The sequence below is a fragment of the Scyliorhinus torazame genome, chromosome 15 (assembly GCF_047496885.1).
Source record: "Scyliorhinus torazame isolate Kashiwa2021f chromosome 15, sScyTor2.1, whole genome shotgun sequence".
In the NCBI taxonomy this organism is placed as follows: domain Eukaryota; kingdom Metazoa; phylum Chordata; class Chondrichthyes; order Carcharhiniformes; family Scyliorhinidae; genus Scyliorhinus; species Scyliorhinus torazame.
The window spans coordinates 198,220,181-198,239,836 of NC_092721.1; the positions used below are offsets into that span (position 1 = coordinate 198,220,181).

General features: G+C 46.7%; 1 protein-coding gene across 1 annotated transcript in view; it reads right to left on the minus strand.

The window, feature by feature from the left end:
• acer3 (alkaline ceramidase 3) overlaps positions 1 to 19,656 on the minus strand; it is a 201,538-nt gene that overhangs the window by 126,329 nt on the left and 55,553 nt on the right. The gene's annotated exons all lie outside the window — the stretch shown is intronic.

The window sequence follows — 19,656 nt, forward strand, 5'->3', positions numbered from 1 at the left end:
ATTTAAGATGATTCCATTTGAGCACGTCCATTGATGGAAAATGCAGGTGGGCTGAAAATCCCACAGAACAAATTAAAAGCTGGTTCTTGTGGCGCACATTATTTTGTTAACTGCATGTTGCTAACAAAAAAACACTCCTCCATTAATAACACTGATTCCTTTGGGTAGCTGACACAATTCGGCATAAATGAGTACACAGTTGCCTATAAATAATAATAATATTCGCTTATTGTCACAAGTAGGCTTCAATGAAGTTACTGTGAAAAGCCCCGAGTCGCCACATTCCAACGCCTGTTTGGGGAGGCCGGTACGGGAATTGAACCTGCGCTGCTGGCACTGTTCTGCATGACAAGCCAGCTGTTTAGCCCACTGTGCTAAACCAGCCCCAATGCAGGTGAGATGTGGGCGGGAGACCACTTGGGGGCACATCAGGATTCAACCTCCTTGAAAAATGTGAAACTGTTTGAAAAGTTTAGAGTGGGAGATTTTAGCACCAAAAGAGGCTCTCCAGCAAGTGTCAGCTCTGAGACGACAGCGTGTTATTTGGATCCCCATATCTGCTCTCTTCTCATGCACTTTTAGGTGGGGTTACTGGGTTATGGGGATAGGGTGGTGGCGTGGGCTGAAGTGGCGTGCTCTTTCCAAGGGTCAGCGCACTCGATGGGCCAAATGGACTCCTTTTGCACTGTAAATTCTATGAAAAAGAAAATGTAAAATTTGTTTTGCACCCTTTAATTTTTCTTGGAACTATTTATTTAATTCCCTCTTGCAAGTCCTCATTCACCTGGTTTGAATAACAGCAGTTGGCAAAATATCCTAAGTGCCTTTTCCACAAAGAAAAGCTCTTTTTCCCTCAAGTTCAAGCTCTCTCACAGCACTAATCCTGAATTAGTGCCAGTTGTTATTTGGCAGGACATACTGAGGGGCTCATCACTTCTCCACTTCGGTTTCCTTCTCCTCTGTATATGATCCTGGCCGCAACATTTACACATACGCAAGGTTTAGAGTTTTCTCAGACAGAACGTAGAGAAATGCTGAGCTGGCACCTTCAGCAACTGTGCTTCAGTAAAACCATATTCTCTGCACCCCACCAGTCCCCACACATTGCCAACACGGATTACCCAAACATCCATTAAACTTACTTCCTGTCTAAAATCACAACAGAGGCTATTTAATTGCTAGTAAACTGCTTGAATTAACTCGGTTTCATTCTAATTGCCCATTTATGTTACACAGTCACATTTGAACGAGACTTTGTGCTTTGAGAGTTCTTGGCAGATATAGAAAAGCAGGTCCAGGCATCCTAATGAGTCAGGATACTTTACTCCTCAGCCTCGTTCCAATACCAGGGACAAGAGCTTTTCATTCACACCTCTTAGTACATATTTCTCCACGAGGTTTCTCTGACAAGTCTTCAGGAGGGAAGAAATATCTCATTGAAATTCCAGGTTGCTGGATTTTTTTGTAGACTAAACAGATTAATTAGGTCATTGCCTAAACCTCCACTTTATTCCTTACCTAATTGGCGCCAACATCTCAGCCGTCCATCAGACCTCACCTCTTCCCAATGTCCTGATCTCCTTGGTCCAGATGCCCAAATCATCATCTTCTTGGGAAATCCCTTGGGATCAAGGATGACATGGTTCCACTCCAGGGAGGTGGGTTCTGCTATGGCTGAATAGTCCGATCCTGGATCTGCAAACTCTGCCACAGGTTTGGCAGGTGGTGTTTGATGAGGTGGGTGGGACGCTCTGGATTCTGCGCTCTCGATCTGCTATTTATGCTTGTCCTCCTCGTGCTCCACCCTGTGACGTTCGAGGTGATTGGCACCTTCGCGATGCTTCTTCTCCAGTTTGTGTGTCCTAAGGCAAGAGATTCCCATGTGTCAATGGGGATGTTGCATTTATTTACAGAAGCTTTCAGAGTGTCCTTGGAGCGATTCCACTGCTCTCCTAGTGATCGCGTGTCATTGCGGAGCTCAGAGAGCACTTGTTTCGGAGTCTTGTGTTGGGGATGCGGACAATGTGGCCCATCCAATGCAGCTGGTCGAGCACGGCCAGTGCCTCGATATTGGCCTGGGAGAGGACGCTAACGTTTGTATGCCTAGCCTGCCAGTTGATTTGCAGGATTTTGCGGAGGCAACTTTGGTGATATCCTCCAGAGATTTGGGATGCCTGTTGTACATTGTCCATGTCTCTGATGCGTACAGGAGAGTGGAAACCATGGTTGCCCTGTAGACCATGAGCTTGATGCTGGATTTGAGGTCTCGGTCTTCAAACACTCTGTTCCTCAGACTGCACAGGTGCACTGGAGTCCATGCTGGATTTATTCAATGTCTGCTCGCGCAGAGAGCAGGCTCCCGAGGTATGGGAAATGATCCACATTGTCCGTGGATCTTGATGGTCGGGGTGGGGGCAGTTTTCTGTGGCAGGAGCGGGCTGGTAAGGACCTTTGTTTTCTGGATGTTTAGTCTGAGGCCCATGTCTCCTATGCCTGAGTGAATGCATCGACTATGGTTTGTAGCTCAGCCTCTGAACGTGCGCACAGGCAGGCATCATCTGAATACTTCAGCTCGATGATAGAAGTTGGGATGGTCTTGGTTCTGGCCTGGAGGCGTCGGAGGTTGAACAGTTTCCCGTTTGTCTGGTAGGTTAGCTCCACTCCAGTGCGGAACTTTAGGGCGATGGAGTGGAGCGTTGCAGTGATGAATATGGAGATGCGCAGCCCTGTTTGACCCCTGTTTTCACACTTATTGGGTCTGCGGTGGTTACATTGGTGAGGATCACAGCTTGCATGTCATCGTGGCACTGGCAGAGAAATGTAACTTTTTGGGGGGGCAGGCGAAATTGAGGAGCTTGTTCCACAATCCCTTATGGTTGACAGCCTTTGGGAGATCGAAGAAGGACATGTAAACAGGTTGATTCTGCTCCCTGCACTTTTCCTGGATTTGTTGCACGCTGATGATCAGGTCCATTGAGCCTCTTGATGGGCGGAAGCCGCACGGAGATTCAGGGAGAAGCTCTACAGCCACCTGGAGGAGGCGGTTGAGGAGGATTCTCGCGATGATCTTTCCCGTGGCAGAAAGTAGGGAAATCGTCTGTAATATCCGCAGAAGGACAGGTCTCCTTTCTTGAAGGTAGTCACAATTAAGGCATCTTGATTACCCGACATGATATATTCCTTCAAGATAAGGGTGATGAGGTTGTGGATTCTTGTCAAGAATGTTTCTCCGTCACTTTGAATACTTTTGCAGGGATTCCATCTGCACCTGAGGCCTTGTTTTCAAGCTGTCAGGTGGCTTTTTGACCTCACGGAAAGCTGGGCTTGCACCGAAATGGTGGCAGGTAGCGTGTTGCGGGATGGTGTGGAGGCCACCTGCGTCTTGGTTCAGGAGGTCCTCAAAGTGCTCTCTCCAGCAGGCGCTGACTGCCTCGCCGTCATTGAGGAGGTCCTCGAAGTGCTCTCTCCAGCAGGCGCTGACTGCCTCGCTGTCATTGAGGAGGTCCTCGAAGTGCTCTCTCCAGCAGGCAGACTGTCTCGCTGTCATTGATGATCACTTCTCCGTTTTTGTCTCAGAGGGGTGGTTCCCTGGGTACTGGTGGTTTTAATTGAACTGAAGCGGCGCACATTGTGGCTGTCAGCAGGTTGCCGAGTCTCCTGCACTCTTTTCACCCACCATCGGTTCTTTAGGTCACGCATTCTTTGTTGCACCTCGTACTTTAGTTGCCTATAGGCTTGCTTCCTTTGACTTGGGTTTTAGTGGAGCTGCCAGCTCAGGAACGCCTTGCATTTGCGGTCAAGATCCTGGATCGCCTGGTCATTCCCGTTGAACCAGTCTTGGTGTTTCCTGGTCAAGAGCCCGAGCGTCTCCTCGCAGCTGCTGACTACGGTGGCTTTTAAGGCGGACTAGGCATTGTGGGAATTCTGCGGCTCCGGCTCGTTGGTCATCGCCAGGTTAGCTGTGAGAGGCCAACTGAGTAGCTCTTTCTTCTCAGGGAGAGTCCAGGTACATGGAGTCTCCTGTGGCTGATTTGTTTCTGCCTGTGCCACTTTGGGGCCAGGGTGATGGAGATGGTAGAGCGGATTTGTCAATGGTCAGCCCAGCGGTCATTGTGTCCAATCATGGCCTGGGTGATGCAGACATCTTTGCCGTCTCTTGCTCGGACGATGATTCGTCTATTCCGTTCCAGTGCTTGGAACAGAGGGTTTGTAATGACCAGGTCATGTTCTAAACATTTTGTCAGGAGGAGAACTCCGTTGCCATTTGTTTTCCCCACGCCTTCCCTGCCGAACACACCTTTACAAAAGTTTGCTTCCCTCCCGACACTAGCATTGACATCGCCGAGGAGAACCAGTTCAGCTCCCTTCGGGATGCGGGACAGCAATTGGTCACGGCTAGGGTCGGATCACCTGTCAAGAGGCTGAGTGGACAAACCTCTGTTCTTATTTGTTTCCTGATTAAACGCTAAAAGTCAATATTATGGACTTCTTCTGGATAGACCCCACTCGTCGAATAGATATCACTTACTGCTTCACACACTACGTTTGCTTAAAATATTCTGATAGAATTAATTGAATGAAATTCCAGAAATAGAGCTTAAAGCGATGGAGAAAGGCTGGATGGTTTTCACTAAAATACGGATTGAGTGGGTTTGAGGTTTTCAAAGATCCAAAAGATTTTCAAATGGAAATGGAAAGAACTGTTCCACTGGTTAACAAATCAGTGACAAGGGTCATGGACTCCACGAGAAGAATAGTGGGAAATTATAGAAATAATTTTTCAGGCAGAGTAGCTGTTGAGTAAGAAATAAAAACAATTAAGATGGAATTGAATACAATTAGAAAAAGCATCTAAAAATACTGAATATAAGGAAAGGATAGTGAATGAAGAAGGAAACAAGAATGGATAGCGGCACAATGGGCTTGTGTATTGTAACCTCCTTAGATTTTGGGTTTAAAAACATACAATATCCAGGATTTTGGTAACTTCAAGATTTTACTGCATCCACTGCAAGTCCCTAAGCCCGCAGTAAATGGGGAGCTGTTAATTTGGGGTTAGTTGTTTCCCGAGGGAGGAGGTAAATCAAACGCCAACTTCCAATGAAACCAACTTAGTGAAGACTTTGGCCCAGCTTAAATGTGTGCTACTGCAAAATGTTGGATTGGAACAAAACCGGGGCAAAAGTCATAAACTATCTGCGCTCCCACATGCTTTTAATCTGCAACTGGCAAAAAAATGAATTTCAACTTGTATCTTTCAAAACTGCTGCATGACTTAATGCACTTGAGATAATGAAGGTTTTTTTTTTAAAAATGTGTCGTCAATGCCGTAGCAAGAAACATAGTAGCCTACTTGCGCACAGCAAGCTCCCACAAACAGCAATGAGACAAGAAGCATGATAACCTGTTTCACAGTGGTGTTGATTGAGTGATAAGTATTTGCCAGGTCAACGAGGAGAATTTCACTGCTTTTTAAAAAATCATGTCCACTTGAAACTGCAGACAGGGAGCTTGGTTTAATGCCTCATCCAAAAGGTGTCGCCGGAGTGCAGCACTCCCCCAGCTGAAACATCCGAGTTACTGATTTGCCTTTGTTTTGCTCCACAACTCAAAGAAGTAATGTGATGCCAATCAAAGTCTACTAATCTCTGACCCGTCTTCATGTTGTGTGCTAAAACAGGAAACCGATTTGTCTGGAAACTGCCAGTAATTTATCTCAAACTGCATTGCAACTTTAAGTCAAGTTGGCTGCAGAACAAAATGTCTGCGCTACACAACGAGGAACAATATCTATGAAATTGCAAGTACACAAAAAAGTTAAACTTGGTACAACAAAATCCTGTTGATAAGACTTCTTTCTGCAATGCTTTCTGGCTACCGTTTTCAATCAAAATGGAACTGGCAGAGAAAGTGAGATTAAAAAATGGCCGGGGGGGGGGGAAAGAGAGAGAGAGAAAGAGAGAGAGAGAGAGGGGGGCGGCTGGGATGGAAGGACTGGAAAGACTGGAGGAAATACCAGGAGGCATTACACTCCTAGCTGCAAGCTCAGAAATTATATGAACAGTGTTCCTGGCATGGGTGCAACAAATGCACAAAGAACTCACTCAATCTTTGAATCCATAACCAAAAACAAATGGCATCCGATCATCTCTATCTTGTCTCTCCCTCAAGTTCTTTCACATCACAGTAATCTCAGCCAAACTCCTCTATTAGATTTGGATTCCAGGGTATAGCAGGAAAAGACCATTTGGTCTTAAGCATTGCTTTTTAAAAATTAAATTTAGAGTACCCAATTATTTTTTCCAATTAAGGAGCAATTCAGTGTGGCCAATTCACCCACCCTGCACACCATTTGGGTTGTGGGGGTGAAACCCGCGCAGACACGGGGAGAACGTGCAAACTCCACACGGACAGTGACCCAGGGCTGGGATTCGACCCGGGTCCTCAGCGCCATAGGCAGCAATGCTAACCACTGCACCAACGTGCTGCCCGGTCTTAAGCATCGCTGAAATGTTGCCGAAGCTTTCAGTCCTGCACTCATCAACACTAACACACAAACGGTCACAACAATTTATACCACAGGAGAAAAGGGTGCTGGTTGGTTGGCAAGTCAGCTCTGACCGGCCAAGGCATTATCATGGAGAAAGCAACAGGGGACAAAAGGGGCTCCCAACGTTCCCAGGTAATTCAAAAAGTGGAGCATGGTTTGAACATTTGCATTCAGAGAACAGGTCCCAGTGCATGAGGGTTTGCTGCTTAATCTAGCAAATGCAAAGGAGCTACATTGTGAGATCAAAGTCACGTCTAACTGCCGACAGTTTGGGTGGGATTCTCCGTCAGCCGACGCTGGAATCGGGAAACATGATTGGGCGGAGACTTCGGCGTCAGCTGAAAATAGAGTTTGCAGCACGGAATAATAATAATAATCTTTATCGTCACAAGTAGGCTTACATTAACGCTGCTATGAAGTTACTGTGAAAAGCCTCTTGTCGCCACATTCCGGCGCCTGTTCGGGTACACGGAGGGAGAATTCAGAATTTCCAATTCACCTAACAAGTCCTTCGGGACTTGTGGGAGGAAACCGGAGCACCCGGCGGAAACCCATGCAGACACGGGGAGAACGTGCAGACTCCACACAGACAGTGACCCAAGCTGGGAATCGAACCTGGGACCCTGGAGCTGTGAAGCAACAGTGCTAACCACTGTGCCACCAAAATGCCATGCTCCGGTGCCTCAACAGCGGCGTGAATGCGTTTCATGCCGCATGTCGGCGTGGGCATGCAAATTAAACAGTAAAAGCCTCTGGCATATTAGCAGGCCCGACTCAGCATTTTCCCAGCCTGGTGATGCTCCACCTCTGCTAGCAGGAATTACCGACGGCGAGGTTCACTTGTGGTATTTCATATCGGGACATCGGCGCCATGGCTGCTGAGGGGGTACAAACAGTGTCCAACATCGCTATACTTTCTCCCAAAGGCACTGATTCTTCACTGGAACATGGTTCCATAGGTGCCAGCAGCATCAGTACTCCCTCAAGTAGATCTGATTCATGTGCGAACTGGAAAGTAATATGATGGTGAAGGTTAGCAGAGAAGAGCAGGGATTCCATTCTCATCTCGCATTCCAGAAGGATGGTGAGCAGAAAATGGCAACCTAGACTGGTTTGACTTTGAACTGTAGCATCCTAACCTCTGACCTAGCTAGAACAAGCATTCACTAGCTGTGAATTTCCGATTCATTTCTCTCTGGACAATCCCAGCCAGGGGATTCATCATTTAAATGGTCAATTACCACATCAAGTGCTAACTTTACCCACAATCATTGGAGGAACTATTAGCCACCTTTATAATGAAGCTCACATTAAGGATGAAACTCTGTTGCACTATTCTGATCAGAAAGATGTCAGGTGGGGGGGGGGGGGGGGGGTAAGGGAGCAAGATGCAAGGAGAGGGGTTTAGAAACTGATCAAACATAGAACATACAGTGCAGAAGGAGGCCATTCGGCCCATCGAGTGTGCACTGACCCATCCAAGCCCTCACTTCCACCCTATCCCCCTAACCCAATAACTCTTCCTAACCTTTTTGGACACTCAGGACAGTTTATCATGGCCAATCTACCTAACCTGCACGTCTTTGGACTGAGAGAGGAAACCCGAGCACCCGGAGGAACCCCACGCAGACACGGGGGGAATGTGCAGACTCCGCACAGACAGTGAGTGACTATGGCCTGTAAGGACAATCTGTCTATTGTCTCTACTGGCAATGAAAGAAAGACTATTTTGGGAGTGTATGTGCACAGACTTAGACGGTGGCAGGGCAAACTGAGACAGCTGGTTTTATAAATAGGTGCGCAGAGTTATGCTTCACCTTTGTAGAACACTGGTTAAGCCCAGCTGGGATATTGCGGTCAAATTTGGACACCAAACTTGAGGAAGGATGTCAAGGCCTTGCAGTGGGTGCAGATGTGATTCGCCAGAGTAGCCCAAAGATGAATGGTGTCTGTTACATGGAGAAAACACACTTGTTGCAACTTGTCAAGATACCTTTGATGGCACTTCCCAAGCCCATGACTTCTATCATTTATAAGGACAAGGGCAGCAGGCACATGGGACCACCACCCCCATGTCTCCCTCTATCCTGACTTTGAAATAAGTCACTGCTCCTTTATTGCTACTGGGTTTAATCCTAGAAACCGCTGCCTCACAGCACTCTGGGAGTACCTTCATCACACAGTTGTTCAAGGCAGTGGCTCACCACCCCTTCGCAAGGACAATTAGAAATGAGTAGCAGATGCTGGCCCGACCAACGCAACTCACATTACGTGAATGAATAAATGGTTTAAAAGATTTTCGGTGCTCTGTTTCTCCTAGCATGGCAATATCTTTCGAAACACATTCTCCCTCTTTTAAGACTGGAAGATTTGAGCTTTCAATGCGTCTTATTCAGCAGGTTATTCAAGGTCAGCATGAATCAGGAAGTGAGAACAAAATACATTATTTGAGCACTTGAGCAGTCTGGTTTCAAAGTTAGATTTCACAGACATACTGTGTTATTCAACTTGAAAGCAAGACTGCAATATTTCTCAAAGTGCAGCCAATGTCATTGTTGTGACTAGAATTTCAATAATTGCAGTGCAGGGTGTGTGCAAGTTTCACAGTCAGGCTATCTGAAATATGGAAATACATTGCACTAAAATCATGAATTTTGCTCTTCCAAGGATGGTTTGTGATTTTTTAATTAAATCTTCCACATATACAATGTCTTTAATGTAATTAAAAAGTCCCAAGGTACATTACAGGAGCATCATGAAGTAAAACTTAATATCGAGCCGTATAAAGAGGTATTAGACCAGACAACCAAAAGCTTGCTTCAAATGGTACATCTTAAAGAGCTTCGGAAAGAGAGGACAACACAACAAAGTTATAACTGAAGGAAATCCAGAGTTCGGGCCCAGGCATTTGAAGCCACATTCACCAACGACAATGTGATTAAAATCAGGGATTTGATTTGATATTATTTGATTTGATTTATTATTGTCACATGTATTGGTATACAGTGAAAAGTGTTGTTTCTTACATGCTATTCAGACAACGCATACCGTACATAGGGAAGGAAGGAGAGACTGCAGAATGTAATGTTACAGTCATAACTAGGATGTAGAGAAAAGATCAACTTAATACGAGGTAGGTCCATTCAAAAGTCTGATGGCAGTAGGGAAGAAGCTGTTCTTTAGTCGGTTGGTACGTGACCTCAAACTTTTGTATCTTTTTCCTGACGGAAGAAGGTGGAAGAGAGTATGTCCGGAGTGCATGGGGTCCTTAACTATGCTGGCTGCCTTTCTGAGGCAGCGGGAATTATAGATAGAGTCGATGGATGGGAGGCTGGTTTGCGTGATGGACTGGGCTACATTCACGACCTTTTGTAATTTCCTTTGGTCTTGGGCAGAGCAGGCTCCATACCAAGCTGTGATACAACCAGAAAGAATGCTTTCAATGGTGCATCTGTAAAAGTTGGTGAGAGTCGTAGGTGACATGCCAAATTTCCTTAGTCTTCTGAGAAAGTAGAGTCGTTGGTGGGCTTTCTTAACTAGTGTCGGCATGGGGGGGACCAGGACAGGCTGTTGGTGATCTGTACACCTAAAAACTTGAAGCTCTCGACCCTTTCTACTTCGTTCCCATTGATGTAGACAGGGGCATGTTCGCCACTACGCTTCCTGAAGTCGATGACAATCTCCTTCGTTTTGTTGACATTGAGGGAGAGATTATTGTTGTCGCACCAGTTCACCAGATTCTCTCTCTCATTCCTGTACTCTGTCTCGTCATTGTTTGAAATCCGACCCACTATGGAGGCATCATCAGCAAATTTGAAAATCGAGTTGGAGGGGAATTTAGCCACACAGTCATAGGTGTATAAGGAATATGGTAGGGGGCTGAGGACATAGCCTTGTGGGGCACCGGTGTTGATGATGATCGTGGAGGAGGTGTTGTTGCCTATCCTTACTGATTGTGGTCGGCGGGTTAGAAAGTTCAGGATCCAGTCAAAGAGGGAGGAGCCGGGGCCATGGCGTTTGGAGATGGGTTTCATAGAACATACAGTGCAGAAGGAGGCCATTCGGCCCATCAAGTCTGCGCCGACCCACTTAAGCCCTCACTTCCACCCTATCCCCGTAACCCAATAATCCCTCCTAACCTTTTTGGTCACTAAGGCTAATTTAACATGGCCAATCCACCTAACCTGCATGTCTTTGGACTGTGGGAGGAAACCGGAGCACCCGGAGGAAACCCACGCAGACACGGGGAGAATGTGCAGACTCCGCACAGACAGTGACCCAGCGGGGAATCGAACCTGGGACCCTGGCACTGTGAAGCCACAGTGCTATCCACTTGTGCTACTGTGCTGCCCAACGGAATAATAGTGTTGAAGGCTGAGCTGCAGTCAATAAATAGGAGTCTGACATAGGTGTCTTTGTTATCTAGGTGTTCCAGTATTGAGTGCAGGGCCAGGGAGATGGCGTCTGACTTCAGGAAGCATTGAGGAGAACATGCCCCTATCTAGATCAGAGGGAACGAAGTAGAAAGGGTCGAGAGCTTCAAGTTTTTAGATGTCCAGATTACCAACAACCTGTCCTGGTCCTCCCATGCCAACATTATAGTTAAGAAAGCCCATCAACGACTCTACTTTCTCAGAAGACTAAGGAAATTTGTTGCAGCTGTAGGCGAACTGTAGTGGATCATGGCAATCCAGGAGGCTGGAGTTGATTCGTGCCATGACTAACCTTTCGAAGCACTTCATAATGATGGATGTCAGAGCCACTGGACGAGTCATCAACGCACGCTGCTTGCTGAAAAGGCCAGAATTAAAGAAGCATAGGCATCTCGGAGACATGCAGAGCTGGAGGAGATTATAGAGAGAGGGAGGGACAGGGCCATGGAGAAATCTGGAAACGAATATGAGGGTTTTATAGTCAAGGTGGTGCGTAACCATGCGAGAACATAGGTCAGCAGGCTCAAGGCTAACAGCTGAATGGGACTTGGTGCAAGTAAGGGCGCGGGGCAGCAGAATTCTGGATGTCCTCAAGTTTATGGAGGGTAGTGCCAACATTTCAGATTATTTGGTCACACATGTATTTGCTGTTTATGAGACCTTGTTGTGTGCAAATCAGCACGTACCTTTGTAACAACAGTGACTAGGCTCAGACCGACTCACTTGGTTGTAAATTACTTCGGGGCACTGAGAATTCAGAAGGTGACCAAAACAATGTTGAAAAGATAAGCTGCATAGAATTTTTAATATATGTCACAAGGCAGTAAGGTTTAGGGAGGGAATACCCGAGGCTAGAATTCTAGAGACTGACGTCTCAACCATTAATGAAAGCACTCTGGAGAGTGGATGGGGAGGGAAGGGGAACAGGATGTGAAGGATGGGAGTGTTTGGGAGTTAATTGCCAGCGCCATTAAGTGAAAGTTGTGACATAGGATTATCGGGGGTTGCAGAAACATGCCTAGCAAGGTCATAAACGAATATGAGAGTAAGGAAAAGGATTCCAAACATTGTGTGTTGAAGGAATAGAGAGCAAACGTTGGCTAGTAACAAGTGAGTGGAACTGATCTCTTAGTCCCAGTAAACTAATTTCACCTCATCAGAGAAATCTTTTTCAGTTGCCATCCCACTCCACACCCCCATTCCTCAATGCTGGAATATTTATTCTGACTCTTCGTTCCACTTTCAAAGGCCAATGTTCAGTCACAATACTCTACCATTTGGAGTGTAAAAAACAAATTCAAACAAATTCCTTGCATGATTGGAGCAGTACCAGAAATACGGAATTGGTATAAAAGGAAGAAAAGGGCTGGGGAGGGAGGTTGTCCAAACAAGTAGCTGCAGAAAAACTTCCCCACTTTTATATTTCTCCTGCAAAGATTGCCAACATTAATTTTCCTTTCCGATCACTTACTGTAACGTATATTATGGGATTAATGTGCTAGGACACCCAAATCCCTCAGTGCTGAGTTCCGCACCTTTCTCCATTTAAATAGTATGCTGCTTTTCGATTCTTCCTGCCAAAGTAGGCAAGTTCACATTTACCCACTTTGTATTCCATCTGCCAAATTTTGGTCCACCCACCTAAACCGGCTAAATCCCTTTGCAGACTCCCCACTTCTTCTTTACAACTTGCTACAATTGAAGGAGAATTTGATTGTTAACTGGAACGGAAGAATGTTCAGGGTTACAGGGAGAAGGTAGGGGAATGAAATTAGGTGAGTTGTTCATTCCGAGAGCTGATGCGTACGCGATGGGCTAAACGGCATCCTTCTGCGTCGTGACTATTCTGTGATTCGGTGATACTTTCCTACCTCCTACCTATCTTGATGTCATCGGCAAATTTAGGGATCGTTTCTTTGGTCTCTTCATCCAAGTCATTAATGTCGATTGAAACTGTTGAGAACCCAGCACGATCCCTGTGGCACTTCACTAATTACAGCTTGCCAATCTGAAAAAGACCCATTTACCCCTACTCTCTAGTTCCTGTTAGCCGGTCAATCCGTTATCCATTCTAATATGTTACCCCCTACACCATACTCCCTTATCTTGTGTAGTAACCTTTGATCTATCACCTTATCAACTGCCTTTTGGAAATCGAGGTACACCACATCCACTGGTTCTCCATTATTCACCTTGCATATTACTTCATACAAAAGCTCTAATCGATTTTCCTTTGAAAAAGCCACGTTGGCTCTCCCCGACCACATCCTGATTTTCCAAGTGTCCGGATTGTTGCTCGTTTTAGCCTTAGTTTAATTGCTCTTGTTCTATCACCTTTGCTCGAGTCGTCAGGTATCTTTCTGATACCGCCACGTGGTTCAAGTCTGAGTAATGATCAATAATCCAACACACCGCTTAGTAAGAGTTAAATCAACGCACATTTATTATATACAGCAATCAATATTTATACATTAATTCTACTTCTAAGCTACTTCCTACAACAGGCCAATACTTAACTTTGGAAATGGCCCACCAGGTCAGGGAGACGAATGGCCTTTCGTATGGGTTCTGAGCCTGCGGGATTCAAAGCGGGTACAGGTCGATAGTCAGGAGTGCCTATCTCGTAGCGAGCGTTGGAGTAAGACTTACGGTTCTCGCGGCTGTTGTAGGTCAGCAGAAGGGTCTCGAAGGGTGCGGAGAGGAGAAGAAGGGTCGATTTGAACTTGGCCCCTATTCTTATAGTCCCCAGGGCTTCCCGCCTTTCGGGGCGGACCTTGTACCTGGTTCCAAGTAATTGGACTTGGTCCCAATCACTTGGTTCGATATTCTCCAATGCTGGAGCGATTCCTTGATCGATGGGCAGTTTCGAGGTGGTCATTCACCTCTCTTTGTGTAAGCTCCTGTTGGCGCCAAAAAGTCTGGGTTGGCTTTGTGTGTCTAATTTGTAGCATATTGTTCCCGGGGATTGTTAATTAGTATTCAGATGGCTGGTGTGTTGTTATGTTGATGGCTGCAGGTATCGATTCTGTCTGGCCTCCCCAGAGGCGAATACACAGTTTTGCCTGCAGCTGCCTGTTTGAGTCCTACATAGAACATAGAACATAGAACAATACAGCGCAGTACAGGCCCTTCGGCCCACGATGTTGCACCGAAACAAAAGCCATCTAACCTACACTATGCCATTATCATCCATATGTTTATCCAATAAACTTTTAAATGCCCTCAATGTTGGCGAGTTCACTACTGTAGCAGGTAGGGCATTCCACGGCCTCACTACTCTTTGCGTAAAGAACCTACCTCTGACCTCTGTCCTATATCTATTACCCCTCAGTTTAAAGTTATGTCCCCTCGTGCCAGCCATATCCATCCGCAGGAGAAGGCTCTCACTGTCCACCCTATCCAACCCCCTGATCATTTTGTATGCCTCTATTAAGTCTCCTCTTAACCTTCTTCTCTCCAACGAAAACAACCTCAAGTCCGTCAGCCTTTCCTCATAAGATTTTCCCTCCATACCAGGCAACATCCTGGTAAATCTCCTCTGCACCCGCTCCAAAGCCTCCACGTCCTTCCTATAATGCGGTGACCAGAACTGTACGCAATACTCCAAATGCGGCCGGACCAGAGTTCTGTACAGCTGCAACATGACCTCCCGACTCCGGAACTCAATCCCTCTACCAATAAAGGCCAACACTCCATAGGCCTTCTTCACAACCCTATCAACCTGGGTGGCAACTTTCAGGGATCTATGTACATGGACACCTAGATCCCTCTGCTCAGCCACACTTTCAAGAACTTTACCATTAGCCAAATATTCCGCATTCCTGTTATTCCTTCCAAAGTGAATCACCTCACACTTCTCTACATTAAACTCCATTTGCCACCTCTCAGCCCAGCTCTGCAGCTTATTCTATATCCCTCTGTAACCTGCTACATCCTTCCACACTATCGACAACACCACCGACTTTAGTATCGTCTGCAAATTTACTCACCCACCCTTCTGCACCTTCCTCTAGGTCATTGATAAAAATGACAAACAGCAACGGCCCCAGAACAGATCCTTGTGGTACTCCACTTGTGACTGTACTCCATTCTGAACATTTCCCATCAACCACCACCCTCTGTCTTCTTTCAGCTAGCCAATTTCTGATCCACATCTCTAAATCACCCTCAATCCCCAGCCTCCGTATTTTTTGCAATAGCCTACCGTGGGGAACCTTATCAAACGCTTTGCTGAAATCCATATACACCACATCAACTGCTCTACCCTCGTCTACCTGTTCAGTCACCTTCTCAAAGAACTCAATAAGGTTTGTGAGGCATGACCTACCCTTCACAAAGCCATGCTGACTATCCCTGATCATATTATTCCTATCTAGATGATTATAAATCTTGTCCCTTATAATCCCCTCCAAGACTTTACCCACAACAGACGTGAGGCTCACCGGTCTATAGTTGCCGGGGTTGTCTCTGCTCCCCTTTTTGAACAAAGGGACCACATTTGCTGTCCTCCAGTCCTCTGGCACTATTCCTGTAGCCAATGATGACATAAAAATCAAAGCCAAAGGTCCAGCAATCTCTTCCCTGGCCTCCCATAGAATCCTAGGATAAATCCCATCAGGTCCCGGGGACTTATCTATTTTCAGCCTGTCCAGAATGGCCAACACCTCTTCCCTACGTACCTCAATGCCATCTATTCTATTAGCCTGGGGCTCAGCATTCTCCTCCACAACATTATCTTTTTCCTGAGTGAATACTGACGAAAAATATTCATTTAGTATCTCGCCTATCTCTTCAGACTCCACACACAATTTCCCATCCCTGTCCTTGACTGGTCCTACTCTTTCCCTAGTCATTCGCTTATTCCTGACATACCTATAGAAAGCTTTTGGGTTTTCCTTGATCCTTCCTGCCAAATACTTCTCATGTCCCCTCCTTGCTCGTCTTAGCTCTCTCTTTAGATCCTTCCTCGCTACCTTGTAACTATCCATCGCCCCAACCGAAACTTCACACTTCATCTTCACATAGGCCTTCTTCTTCCTCTTAACAAGAGATTCCACTTCCCTGGTAAACCACGGTTCCCTCGCTCGACGCCTTCCTCCCTGTCTGACCGGTACATACTTATCAAGAACACGCAGTAGCTGATCCTTGAACAAGCCCCACTTATCCAGTGTGCCCAACACTTGCAGCCTACTTCTCCACCTTATCCCCCCCAAGTCACGTCTAATGGCATCATAATTGCCCTTCCCCCAGCTATAACTCTTGCCCTGCGGTGTATACTTATCCCTTTCCATCATTAACGTAAACGTCCCCGAATTGTGGTCACTGTCCCCAAAGTGCTCTCCTACCTCCAAATCCAACACCTGGCCTGGTTCATTACCCAAAACCAAATCCAACGTGGCCTCGCCTCTTGTTGGCCTGTCAACATATTGTTTCAGGAAACCCTCCTGCACACACTGTACAAAAAACGACCCATCTATTGTACTCGAACTATATATTTTCCAGTCAATATTTGGAAAGTTAAAGTCTCCCATAATAACTACCCTGTTACTTTCGCTCATATCCAGAATCATCTTCGCCATCCTTTCCTCTACATCCCTAGAACTATTAGGAGGCCTATAAAAAACTCCCAACAGGGTGACCTCTCCTTTCCTGTTTCTAACTTCAGCCAATACTACCTCGGAAGAAGAGTCCCCATCTAGCATCCTCTCCGCCACCGTAATACTGCTCTTGACTAGCAGCGCCACACCTCCCCCTCTTTTGCCTCCTACTCTGAGCTTACTAAAACACCTAAACCCCGGAACCTGCAACATCCATTCCTGTCCCTGCTCTATCCATGTCTCCGAAATGGCCACAACATCGAAGTCCCAGGTACCAACCCACGCTGCCAGTTCCCCTACCTTGTTTCGTATACTCCTGGCATTGAAGTAGACACACTTCAAACCACCTACCTGAACGCTGGCCCCCTCCTGCGACGTCAAATCTGTGCTCCTGACCTCTATACTCTCATTCTCCCTTACCCTAAAACTACAATCCAGGTTCCCATGCCCCTGCTGCATTAGTTTAAACCCCCCCAAAGAGCACTAACAAATCTCCCCCCCAGGATATTTGTGCCCCTCAGGTTCAGATGTAGACCATCCTGTCTGTAGAGGTCCCACCTTCCCCAGAAAGAGCCCCAGTTATCCAAAAATCTGAAACCCTCCCGCCTGCACCATCCCTGTAGCCACGTGTTTAAATGCTCTCTCTCCCTATTCCTCATCTCACTATCACGTAGCACGGGCAACAACCCAGAGATAACAACTCTGTTTGTTCTAGTTCTGAGCTTCCATCCTAGCTCCCTGAAAGCCTGCCTGAAAGTCCTGTTGGCTGATTTTCTCATCAGCCTCTTCCGTTCGCCATTTTAAATCGGGGTTTGGCCATTCTAATCGGGAGTTAGCCATTTTAACCGGCTACAGGATATAACCTCCTTAACAATGGATTTTAGCACTTTGCCATTGACATATGTTAAGCTAACTGGCCTATACATTTCTGCTTTCTGCCTCCCTCCTTTTTTGAATTATGGTGTCACATGAGCTACTTTCCAATCCACTGGGACCCTTCCAGAATCTAAAGAACTTTGGAAGATTATAACCAATGCACCTACTGTGCTGTCACTCATTGAGACCCCAGGATGCAGGCCATCCAATTCTGGGGACTACTGCTAGGGGGCCTATAAACTACTCCCACAAGTAACCTCTTACCGTTATTATTTCTCATCTCGACCAAAACTGATTTTACACCCTGATCGTTCAAGCTAAGATCACCTCTCAATACCAAACTAAGGCTACCCTTAATTAACAGAGCTACCGCGCCACCTTTTCTTAGATTCCAGTCATTGAGATCTGTCAAACACCCTTCAACATTTAGGTCCCAGCCTCGGTCACATTTCAACCATGTCTCTGTAATGCTTATCAGGTCATACATGTTTTTACCTAACTGTGCTAACAATACATCCTTCTGCACTGTAAATTCTATGATAATCTATGATAATCCCTTTTGTTACAAATGCGGTGTGCAATTACAGGGCCTTTAATAATTTCTGCAATCACCTGCCTTATCTGCTGATGCACTCATCCGATTGTATGTTCTGTCCCTTCTTGTCACTCCCTGCTTTATTACTTTCCTGTTTCTCTTGCATGATCCCTTATCCCACTTTTTGGTTTAAATCTCTCTCTACTGCCCTAGTTATATGATCCGTCAGGACCCCCGTTGACTGCAGAGATCTCTGGCCGTATAGCTGAAAGCTATTGCTGCTCGGGAATTGACAATTGTGGTTAAGTGAGCACTTCACACAACCCAAGTGGATTCCTGTGGGTTGGTGGGCCATGTAGCATGTGGGAGTCATTGCCAAACATCCCAATCACACCTTGATGCCTGGACATTGTGCTTGAACACTGCGGGAGGCAACACCACACACACAGTAGCCAACATCCAGGGTATGGGACACAGCTCCGGCAATATATCCACGGCCAAAGGCTGGGTGAGTGCTACGGGGAGGGGGCGATGCCTGGAGAGATGGGCCAAGGGTTCGGAGGTCAGGCCACATTGCAGAAGAAAGTGATAGGAGGCATCATAGTCACAGGAAGGGCAGCACGGTGGCGCAGTGGTTAGCACTGCTGCCTCACGGCGCCGAGGTCCCAAGTTCGATCCCGGCCATGGGTCACTGTCCGTGTGGAGTTTGCACACTCTCCCCGTGTTTGCGTAGGTTTCGCCCCCACAACCCAAAGATATGCAGGCTAGGTGGATTGGCCACGCTAAATTGGAAAAAAAATGAATTGGGTACTCGAAATCTTTTGGCCCCTTAATTGGAAAAAATGAATTGGGTACTCTAAATCTTTTTTAAATGTGTCACAGGTGTCCAACAATGCCCCACATTCCCGAAGGTGCCGCCGCCTCACTCTCCTCCCGCTCGGTGCTCACCTCACAACGGAGGGCAACTGGTACAAGCCCCGGCTGCCGCTGCATCTTCTGGCCCTGCCAGCTTCCCGATGTCTGCACCATCGTGTTGACGCTCTCGTTAGTAATTGCATTCTCTGCAGCACCTCGGCAATGCCCATCTGAGACAGGGACAGGCTGCGCATGCCTTGGACACCTCCACTAATGGTGGCGACGTCATGCGCCAGGCTCTCCACTGTGGTTGCCACCCTGGCAGTATTGGCCTCAAGTGCCACGCATCGCTGGCGACGTCTCCTCCTCACGTAGCCTCTGGGACTCCTCCAATCAGCTATGGACCTGCTGCAGTGTCGCTGACATCGCCCTGTGAATGTCCCAGCTGCTCCCGAACGTCTCCATCAGCTCCGGGTAACCCTGTCCCAGAGGCTCAGCATCTGGCTAGTTCCCAGCTGGGAGGGGTGTACAAAATTATGAGGGATATAGGTAGGGTAGATAGGAAGAAACATTTTCACTTAGCGGAGGGTCAATAACCAGGAGGCATAGATTTAAGGTAAGAAGATTGAGAAGGGATTTGAGGGGGAACTTTTTCCACCAAGACAGTTGTGGTGGGAATCTGGAACCCACTGCCTGAACAGGTAGTAGAGGCAGGAACCCTCAGCATTTAAAAAAAATTTAGTTGAGCACTTAAAACACCACAGCATATAAGGCTACGGACCAAGTGCTAGATATGGGATTAGAATAGAT